An 11,816-nucleotide genomic window follows, 5' to 3' on the forward strand; every position below is an offset into this window, starting at 1 on the left:
CTACAGATTTAATGCAATACCCATCAAATTACCAGCAACATTCTTCTCAGACCTAGAAAAACCAACACAGGAATTCATATGGAAACACAAATGACCATGAATCGCCAGAACAATCTTCAGCAAAATAGAAAAAGAAAAAGAAAAAGAAGCACGTGGCATCACATTACCAGACTTCAAACTTTACTATAAAGCTACAATCATCAAAACAGCTTGGTATTGGTACAGGAACAGTCATATAGACCAATGGAATAGAATTGAGATTCCAGAAGCAAAACCTCAATTTCTCAACCAACTCATCTTTGACAAAGCCTCCACCACCTTCCACTGGGGAGAGGAGAATCTATTCAGTAAATAGTGCTGGGAAAATGGGCTGACCACATGCAGAAGATTGAAGCAGATACCCTATCTATTCCCATACACACAAATTAACTCTAAATGGATCAGAGACCTAAATGTAAAACCTCAAGCCATAAGAACCTTAGAAAATGAAGGACATACCCTCATGGGAATTGGAACTAGCATCCAATTCCTGAACAAAAGCTGAAATATACAGGCCATAAGAGATAAGATAGACAAGTGGGACCTCATTTAACTGACAACCTTCTGTAAAGCCAAAGATACCATCAAGAGAGCATGGAGGCAGCCTACAGACTGGGAAAAAGTATTTGCCAACTCCAGGTCTGACAAAGGCTTAACATCTTGGATCTACAAGGAACTGAAACGTGCTGAAATGAAAAAAACAAACAACCCCATTATAAAGTGGGAAAAGATATGAACAGACACTTCTCAAAGGAAGTCATCCGAGCTGCCAACAGACATGAAAAAATGTTCAACTTCACTAATCATCAGGGAGACGCAAATCAAAATCGCACTGAGATACCACATAACTCCAGTCAGAATGGCAATTATCAATAACTCAAAAAATAACAGTTGCTGAAGAGGGTGTGGTGAAAAGGGAACCCTTCTACACTGCTGGTGGGAGTGCAAACTAGTGAAACCTCTGTGGAAAACAGTGTGGTGATTCCTAAAAGATGTAAATATTGACCTCCCATATGACCCTGTAATCCCCCTACTGGGAATATATCCTGAAGGACTCAAATCTCTCTATAAAAAGAATATCTGCACACATATGTTTATTGCTGCATTGTTCACAATAGCAAGACCCTGGAAGCAACCATGCTGTCCATCAAAAGAGGAATGGATTAAAAAATGTGGCACATATACACGATGGAATACTATGCAGCCATAAAAAAAACAAAATCATGAATTTCACAGCAACCTGGGTGGAACTCGAGTCTATAATACTGAATGATCTCTCACAGAAACAAAGATCTGAGTATCACATCTTCTCACTCATACAGTGGACCTTGAACATCCAACATAATACTATAAGAAAATGACTGACAGTTGTGGGAAACTATGAGGGTTGGTGAAAAGAGATAGGATTAATGGTAGTAAATTTCTGTCTGGGAACAGGGTACACCTCTTATCAACAAGGGTACCTGAACGGAGCATATTTGTATACCTAACCCTTAACTGAACCACACAATAGAAAAGTAAATAATTAATAATAAAATAAAATAAAATAAATCCTAAGATCAGTTTTTCTCATGATAATTTGAATTAATAAAAATATCCATATTCATATTTTCTAACTCAATGTGTCTGAAAAAAAAATTCTGTTTTAAACTGCAGTCTTATTAGTGTATTCAGTTTGATAAATGATCCAAATACAATAGAACACTTGGGGGCACATCAACAGTCTTTGTTAAATTCTTATTTTTGACCCATTTTTGTTTTTAAGTAAGAAAGACCCAGGCCCTGAGAGGAAAACCCTCCCCATCCTCCTGTGTATATGTTTCAGGTTTGGAAACTATGCTGGGTGGCTTCTGAATTCCCCCCTACAGTCCTACCCCCACCCTTCAGGAAAATTCCTGCTGGGCTTACAGAACATGTTCTTCTCAGTGTCTCTAGTGCAGTATGAAGTGGGTGTGCTGTGATTCTGGATGTTCCTTCAGTGGCACCATCTGATTCTCATGCCATCTCTTAATTCAGCAGATTCTGCATATGACGTCCCTCAAGGAAGAATTTTATGAAATATCCAGGGAAAATTTCCTTGGGACTGCCAGATGAACAGATACAGTCAACACACACAGAGATTCCAAAAACATTCAGGAAAATTGGGGGAACCTTTTATATCTTTAGAATATTTGAGTAAAGATGACATTGAATAGTACCTTCACAAACAGTACCCCCCCCCATCACCTACAGTCCACCATGTCAAATACACACACAGAGTGTAGCTTATTTCCACGGTAATGGGCCCCGAGTTTTCCACTAGGTCTTGGGTAGCTGGACCAGGGAGTGAGCATCTGTGTAAGGGAGACGGGCGTGAATGAAATTCTTCCCGCCTGACCTTGGTCCCCTACTAGGACTGGGGACCTCGTACCTGTAACTGCTGAAACTAAGAAGATAATCCTCAAACTCCAGTTCATGGTGAGGAACTGTGCTTTCAGGATCTTATATAGAGGAGGTTGTGTTGTTGAATTATGCTTCCAGGGAGCAGACATATCTATATTTACGTCATTAGAGCTCAGGTCATTCGCATATCCACGAGGCAGGCTATTTTATGGGCCAAGACCTGTGTCTCCTTGTATGTCCAGAATTTTGTGAAGATAAAACTTCTTTACTAAGAAACAATCTCTTATATAACATAGTTCTCAAAGTGAACCAATGTTTACATAGCACACTGAGAGTTTTAACTGCTTTTTGGTTTGCCCTTCTAATTTCTGGGATTAGTCTGTTTCTCGCTATTTGCAAACTCTGAATAAGCTAAACTATGTGTATCCTAACTTGCAATGCATCTAAGAGCATCAAAAATTCCTCCCTATAAATGCAATTATTATTGATTAATTTGGTTAGGTAAATGACTCAAATTCACTAAGATCTTAAAGATGCATGTGTAATCTTTGCCAAATTCTTCTTTAACCTCTTATAGCATCTTGTTTTGAAGTGAGGAACTGAGAAGAAATCCCATCCCAGCTTCATATGCACCTGCTTCTGGTTTGGAATCTTTCTGATAGGGTCTTGATCACCCCCTCCGGCCCAAACTCCACCCTGTAATGAGATTCCCTTCATGACTCGCAGAGCTTCTTACTTTCAGCATATCTTACTCAGCATGAAAGACAGAATTCGTCTTCATTGACACCATACGTTACTCACACTATCTCCAGATTTCCTGATCTCCTGAAATAGGATTATATATATATATAATACTCTCCATTTGATATGATAAATCAATTGAAATGTTTTTTCCATTGCTCAAAACAGTTTGTGAACTCCTCAGTTTTTTCTTTTCAGAACTTCTGTTGTTTTTTTTTTTCATTTCTTCCACATTGATAAGCTGTTTCTCTCTGAGGACTTTTCTCATCTTGGGAACCAACCAAACAAAAACATATAGTGCTTTTTTAGTTTCAGGTGTCATCCTGAGGCCTTCAACACTTCTTGAACTATTTTTTGTCTTTGGTGAGAAATAGGAATTGTATTCTCTTTATTTTTAAATCCTGATTGATTTGTATATATATGGCTATCCAATTTCTACCACTATTTATTGAACAGGGTGTGATTTTTCAATGTATAGTTTTGTCAGATTTGTCAAAGTTCACTTTTTAGTATGTATATGACTTTAGTTCTGAGTTCTCTATTCTTTTCCAGTAACCTATGTGTCTACTTTGTACTTTACCATGCTGTTTTGGTGTCTATAAACTTGTAGCATAATTTGAAGTCAGGTAATGTGAAAACACACATACATCAACCCCAAAGCCAAAAGAAAACAAGCAAAGAAAATATTTTATAAGGACCTCATGACAGCGATAAACAATCACATTTCAATAATCAGCCCAAATGAGAATGAAATAAATACAACACTGAAAAACCACAGCGAAGCAAACTGGATAACAAACCATGACCTAATTATGTGCTGAATCCAGGAGATTCTTCTCACTACAGAGGACGCACACAGACTCAAAATGAATGATGGAAAATAAGTTTCCTGGCCAATGCATCACAATAGAAGGCAGGGGTTGTGATCTTAATATCAGATAAAACAGCACTTAAGCTATCAAAAATTAAAAAGATACACAAGGACACTACATAATAAAAGGTTCAGTACATCAGAAGGAAATATCCATCCTAAACATATATGCACCCAACACAGAAGCACCAGCATTTATACAGCAACTACTCAGTAAACAACAACAACAAAAATATATTGGCTCTAACACTATTTTAGCAGGGGACTTGAATACCCCACTAACAGCCCTAGATAGATCATCAAGGCAAAAAATCAACAAAGAGATTCAGAAACTAAACTTTACACCTGAGCAAATGGAATTGATAGATCCCAACAGATTATTCCACCCAACAACTACAGAATACACATTCTACTCAGCACCACATGAAACACACTCTAAGATTGATCGCATCCTTTGCAATAAATCAAGGATGAACAGATTCCATAAGGTTGAAATAATGCTATGCACATTCTCAGATCACAGTGGAATAAAAATAAATATCAAAACCAACAAAATTTTTCCAAAGCCCACAAATACATGAACACTAAACAGCATGATGCTGAATAGCTACTGGGTCAACACTGAAATCAAAGCACAAATTAAAAGATTCCTGGAAACAAATGAAAATGAAGAAACATCAAAACCTCTGAATGACTTGAAAGCTAATAATGCTATTAGCAATAAATAGCGAATGAATATTTCATTTCAATCGCAAATATATTATGAAATTAAATATCAGATGTGGAACAAGCATTGAAATGAGATAATAAAAAATAAAAACATAAATATAAAATGTAAAGACATTAATTTCCAAAATTGAAATTGGCCAGTTACGACTAAAGCTGTAAGCAGCTGTATAAATGGAATGGAAAATTATCATTTATATTTGGCATTGAAATTGATACTCATACCAGTGAAAGTAGTTTGTAGAGTTGATTGAGTAAACCACACATTAGAACAAGATAAAGATACAATTTTACTTGTAAGTCCAGAAGATATACTGTGTATCCACTTTCCAGGTACTTTATAAAGCGAAGTACATGGGTCACATCTCAATGAGAGGTGCGACAGTACTTTTAAAAATAAATTTATTCAGGGTAGTTTGAAAATAAAATAACTCAGGAGTATTCCTGACACATGATTGAGGAGGTTATGAGGTGATGTTGACTGTTTTGGTACCTCTGGGATAAATTAGCTGCTAAAACATGGTGCCCATCTTTGCTACTTTTTGCCCACCATAGACTTTGAGCTGAAATGCACTCACATCTTGCTATTTGTAAAATAAAAAAAGGAAGGAATCACAAGAACACACATGATCTATTACCTTGCCTTGTCCTACTGATGATAACATATCACACAGACATAGAAAGATATTCAGAGAATAGGGAATGGCTAGGGAATGTCACCATAAACAGATGTTTGTCTTAAGGGACTTTCACATGAAAGAAGGAACTCGGGTGTTTGTTCAGAAATCATATGGTCAGATATAAATAAATCCTCTGCTTTATTGTGCATTTATCTAGCAGACACTATTAATAGATGCATTTTATCTAAACCAATGTTTTAAGCTTTTATCATTTTTTTTGTAATTTAGCCCTCAACTGTCACTATTGGGTGTATTCTCAGGATTCTCTGAGACCTTCTGTGAATTCTGGGCACAGCTGCTGGAACAAAATCCTACATGAGAGTCTCAGCTCTCCACATTTGCAGTCCCTTGAGGGTGACCCATTATCTTGCCCACCCTCAATCTTCATGTTCTTTGTTAATCATTTATTTATTTTTATTTATTTTTTGCTTAGGAGTTTCACTCTGTCACCCAGGATGGAGTTCAGTGACACTATCATGGCCACCATAGCCTCAACCTGATGGACTTAGGCAGTCTTTATACCTCAGCCTTCCAAATAGGTATGTGCAACCACATCCAGCTAATTTTTTTATTTATTATAGATACAAGGTCTCATCAAGTTGCCCAGACTGCTCTTGATATTAATAATTTCTTATTTAATGTTCTTACTGCCAGGCATGGCATTTGGCAGTGTCTGCACAAGATGAGAAAACACTTAAGTTTTTTTTCCCTGCAGGCACTTGTCTCATTACTAGTGAATAATCACTGGTGGGATGATTCAGTGCATCTTGTCATCTTCATGATTTCACACACCAAGAGGCTGACACCAACATTAAAGCAGGTGAAATTGCTCAGATGGTAGACAGCAGACACCACCATAACTAGTAACCCCAGTGGGGTTTTCCCCCACCAAAGTCAGTTAGTCTCTTGCCTCTGGCTCATTTTCAGCCAGTGGAGACTATTGCAGACCCTTGAGAGTGTGTCTTTTATGTGTCAACTCACTTTAATAGGGAAAACTATTGTTTCTGCTGAGATCCAAAGCATATGTAGGACATTCTTGTACAAACAGCTTCATTCAGAACAACCTGCCAAGAGCTTATAGTGTATCTGAGCCAACTACAGGTCATCACATGTCACTCATGGCCAAGGTCGCCACTTCTCTTAAGGGAGCCTCATCATTGGATTCCCCCAGAAACTGATGATCTCTTAGACTTGTCCCTGCTTTAAAAGTTTAGAGGCCTTATCATCTGTCAGGGAACATAGAAAACCAGTATTCAGATGAGCACTAAACCAATATACATGTTATTGGTCCTGGAATAAAAGTGCAAATAAGAATTGCCTGCTGGGTTTGGTGCATCAGCCTGTAATTCCGCGCCTTTGGGAGAATGAGGTGAGTGAATTGTCTGTGCCTGAGAGTTCGAGACCTGCCTGGGCAGCGAGACCTCATCTCTACAATAAATCAAAAAATCAGCCGGGTGTGGTAGCACATGCCTGTAATTCCGGCTACTTGGAAGGCTGAGGCGGAAGGATCGCCGGAGCCCAGCAGGTCGAGGCTGCGGTGGCCGGGAGCGGCCACTGCACTCCAGTCTGGGCAACAGAGTGAGACTTCAACTCAAAAAAAAAAAAAAAAAAAAAAAAAGAATTGCCTGACTCTCTTTTCCTCTAACTGGAATGAACTGTTATGTCAAGAGAACACCAGCAAAGCAAATAACTATGTCGATGTATTCCTATCCACTGTAATGTGTTTAATATATTGGTTTAGAATGTTGATAGGAGGTAAGACTCTGCATGTATGGCAGGGGTGTATATTAGTATTGTATATCTTCTGCTCAGTATTGCTGTGATAATAAAACTGCTGTAACATTTATATTAAATAAGGACATACATTTTGGGGAGTATACTAGTGTTGTTAAAAAAAAAACTATAGCTTGACTTACCATATTTCTCTTCCTCAGTATTATATCAGGACACAGTGGACAGGATACAATCTGCAAGCCAGGAAAAAAATCTGCAAGTCAGTTGCTAAAATATTTTTGAGATGAATAAAAAAATGCTAAGAAGCTCTAAAAAATTGGACAGATATAGTTTTTACATGTGAGTTTGAAGAGGTCTTAGAAAATAAAGAGGAGAGAGCAGGTGAATATGCTCCTCGCTTTTAAAGAAACACACAAATAACCATAATCAGAATGGTGCTAGAAATATAGAAATTGAAGTCACTTCTAATGACATCTCAGGTGGAAATCAGATAATAATATTGGGAATGGAAGAAAGAATTTATTGTTACAAATTGTCAAATAGCTTGAGTGAATTGCATGTGTTTCCTATGATATTGTGAAAGGTGGAACATTAGAGTGATACAATTGGTTATTTAGCTGAGGTGTTTTTAAATCTAAGTGTACAAGGCATATTTTGGTTGATTCTCTTTTTTTCAAAATTAAATTTTATTTCACATTGATAGAAACTGTGAAAAACCTTTACATTTTTCCACATTACAGCACAATATTTCAATGGAATATTTCTTGTCATAAGTAAAATCTTGCTGACAAATGTAACTGAAAGAGCACTATGTTCTTCAAGGTAAAGCAAAATAACTTACTATATGATTGTTTAAAATTTTTAAATCAAGACATAAATGTATGGCTTCATTATTAACATCCTATATACTTTCATTACTAAATTACTTTCATTATCAATTAACACCCATTTATAAAAATGCATTCTTAACATTGTTTTGGTCAGTTGTAATACTGCAGAAAAATTTAACTGTCAGAAATGTCAAGCATACATTTTTGGCTACACATTAAACTATATGATAACTACATATATATAGGTTTCTAACTAATCTTTATTACCTATGAATTTGTTTTCAAATAATTTGTTACCATTAAACTGGACATTTTGACAATGTGAAATCAAATGACTGCTATTTTTAGGTTTGCACAAAAAGCTAATAAAAAATCATTTGACTGAAGTGAAAACTTCAAATAAGTCCACTGGCAGATTCAAATAATGTTTTTTTTGAGTTGGAGTCTCACTCTGTTGCCCAGACTGGAGCGCAGTGGCCATTCTCAGCCACCGCAGCCTCAACCTGCTGGGCCCCGGCGATCCTTCCGCCTCAACCTTCCAAGTAGCTGGAATTACAGGTGCGCATTACCATGCCCGGCTTATTTTTTTTTTTTTTTTTTTTATTGTAGAGATGAAGTCTCACCAAGTTTCCCAGGCGGGTCTCGAACCCGTGGGCTCAGGCAATCCACTCACCTCAGCCTCCCAAAGGCATGGGATTACAGACTGAGCCACCAAGCCTGGCTCAAATGAATTTTGTAAATGGATTGCTTATTTTCTGTAGCAGCTGGTTTCAAACATGTGTACAAAATAAGTAAACTTGAATGCTACGCTATGAGAAGATGAAATCATCTTAGAAATAGTTTTTTAAAATCAGTCTTAAAATATTTCAGAACATTCTGGAATATGATTACTCTTTCAGCTGCTTACAGAAAAATGAGACCACAGAATATTTGTTTCCTGTATTAAGGTTCTAAAAACTAAATAAGTTTAAATTTGGACTAAGGTACAGTCATTTGAAATAAATAGCACAGGAAGTTTTAAGTAATGTCTGGATTCTTTATAAAGTACAAATAGATTTTAAATAACTTATCTGTGATTCAGAATGTCCAATTATAGCATGTATTGACAGTTGATGTCTATGGTAGTGAAACAATATTTGGTCTGTTATGAGGAACAATAATGAAAGAAATAACTTTTTAAAAGGCTTCTTAAGTGAAAAGAATATTAAGTAGAAACTATATCAGGAAAAAAGAACAGCCTGGTCACAAAATAGAGGACAATGAATTGAAAACTACAATATTACTTATTATTGACACTTAGCATCATAACCCTTAATATTAGGAATAATGCAACATCACCTGATTTTTATTACATATTACAATCATTACTCATATATCAATACATATATAAAAATACAGACACTGTATGATGACTGAACAATTTTGGAATAAATCCATGGACTAAGTCACAGCATGCATTAATAATTTATATGCTAATTTCTCATTTATGCCAAAACAAATTTTCATTAAACATACTAGTAATTTTCAAGTGATTTAAGAAAAAAAATTTGGTTGCAGTATTTTATTATTTTGTTCAATTACATTAGAGGAAAAAGAAGCTAGTCGCTTCACCTATTTTAATACTAGTATGGCTCTGGATCTTATTATAAGAGTACAAGTATAGAAACTTAAGAGATCATAAATTTTCCATGAGGAGACATTATCTACTCTGTTTCCTTGGCATGATTTGCAAAGCATTTTCACACTTCAGACATTATAAGATCGAAGACTGGGCACAGGAGAATTATACCCTACTATAATGATGCTGGTGTACTTCTACACAAGGTCTCTTCGTGATGTCAATCAATTGGAGGTAAGAGTTAATCAGTGAATGGCTTGATATCCATCATTTCCTGTTGACAAGAACTGTGCATCATTCCTCCATAGGTTTCAAAGGTTACATTGGCTGGATCAAAAAATGTTTTTAATTTTTCAACAGTAAGAGAACTAAACATCAGGGGAACTGAGGGTCACAATCTCCATGGCATTGGCATATAGAAATATCTTTATTAGTGTCACTGACATGACCCTTAGGAAACGAAGCCTGACGAGGAAGCCAGTAACTCACTGCAGTTAACACCTGCCAGTTTCTGCTGTGTGTTGACAGCAACATATAAAGATAAAGCTCCTTCCTGAGAAAATCCTTCCAAAATATTTCCGTTAGAAGCAATGCCATTCTTCACCACTTGATCGATCAAAGCTTTTATATTTTCTGCTGCCTGTATAATTCCAGCTTCATCCTCCTGTGAATCTGGTGAAAGTTCAACAACATCAAACCAAGAAGGCATAGCCATGTTCATATTTAATGTTAACAGGCAGAACAGGTGCATGGGGGCAGATATATCTGATGTGGGAACTTCTGATACCTGCAAAGGCTTCTGCCCTTCCGTGCCCGGTATCTCCAAATCCATGAAGGAAAATCACACGGCGGTGGCCTTCTAGGGGGCGGTCATGATGGCGGGCACTGGGACAGACATGTTATTGCCGCACATAACTCGTTCGGCACATGGCCCTGGCGGAAGGGGAAAACGGGTGCCCTGACTCAATCCAAGGGCAGGCAAGCTAGTCCTGGCCAGGCCTAGCTGGCATACGCTCGGGCACTTGTACTACTTCTCACTTCTTATAGAAAATTATCAGAGACAATTTTTATAGTGTAAAATACTTGTAACATAAATCTTACCATGGTAACCATTTTAAGAAATAAATTTAGTTGCATTAGTTACATTCACAATGCTATACAGCCATCACCATTATCCATTCCCAAACATTTTTTATTACCTCAGAGGAAACAGTCACTTGTGTCCCATTTTATGTGTCAAAATAATGTATGCAGACAGTAAAAGCCACAGACACTTCCCTACCACTTTCCAACTCCAGATCAGGTTTGAAGTCGCAACATTTCCAGCTGTTGCCTCAGTATTTCTAGTAAATGTGTCCTTTTCATTAACCTATCACACTGTCTATTGACTTTATGTTATAACAGATTAAGATTTAACTCAATTTCACTTTACTTTCTTCCCCTCTTCCTAAACTAGCTGCACATCAGTCCTTTTTAGCTCACCTTTCAAGCTAGTGGCCTACTAACACTTGTAGTATCTGTTTTGCTATGCATTGTGTATTTGACTCCTTATTTTGTACGATGAAGATATTAGCATCCTTATCCTTCCCTTCACTCTCTTTTTATCTATTTCTCAGCTTCAGTTAACTGCACTTTACTTTTACATTGTAGTGAATGTTAATATAATTGCCAGCTAATGTGTATAGCAAAATGAACAAGCTTGATTTGAAGAGGATACTGAAACATTGCTGAAAAATATCTATAAGGAGATTGTGTATGTGCTTCATAGATTTAATCAATGAAATCAATAGAAGCCAGGAATATATTGTGATTGACTCATGAGGAAAAGGTTGAAGTTTGTGTTTTCACCATGATGGTGGAAGCCATCTATTTCTGCCTTTTTATTTGGGTTGGTGATAAAGCTTCACCAGTAAATATCAGTGATAGAGAATCCAGACACAGAACAGGTGAGGAACAATGTTTTCATAGGCTTATTTAGTCTTGGTATCTGCCACAGCTGCACCTGTGACTAGATCCTGGGAACAGAAAGAGTTTTGGTGACTCATGTGCTTAGGTGAAGCATCCTTCTACCTTGATGTCTGAATCCTGAGATATTCTCTTCTGGGAGTTGCACCAAAGAGAAAGAGAAACATCGGTGTTTCATGTTCTTATGGCTGAGGTCATGATTCCAAGAAAATAATTTAGAAGTTGAGAAA

At 36.9% G+C, this 11,816-nt stretch overlaps 1 pseudogene; it reads right to left on the bottom strand.

The window, feature by feature from the left end:
- Positions 1 to 9,841: 9,841 nt before the first annotated feature.
- LOC103275251 lies at positions 9,842 to 10,534 on the bottom strand (annotated as a pseudogene).
- Positions 10,535 to 11,816: the final 1,282 nt, after the last annotated feature.

This window comes from Carlito syrichta, unplaced genomic scaffold (assembly GCF_000164805.1).
Source record: "Carlito syrichta isolate Samal-C Ts95f unplaced genomic scaffold, Tarsius_syrichta-2.0.1 Scaffold315380, whole genome shotgun sequence".
In the NCBI taxonomy this organism is placed as follows: domain Eukaryota; kingdom Metazoa; phylum Chordata; class Mammalia; order Primates; family Tarsiidae; genus Carlito; species Carlito syrichta.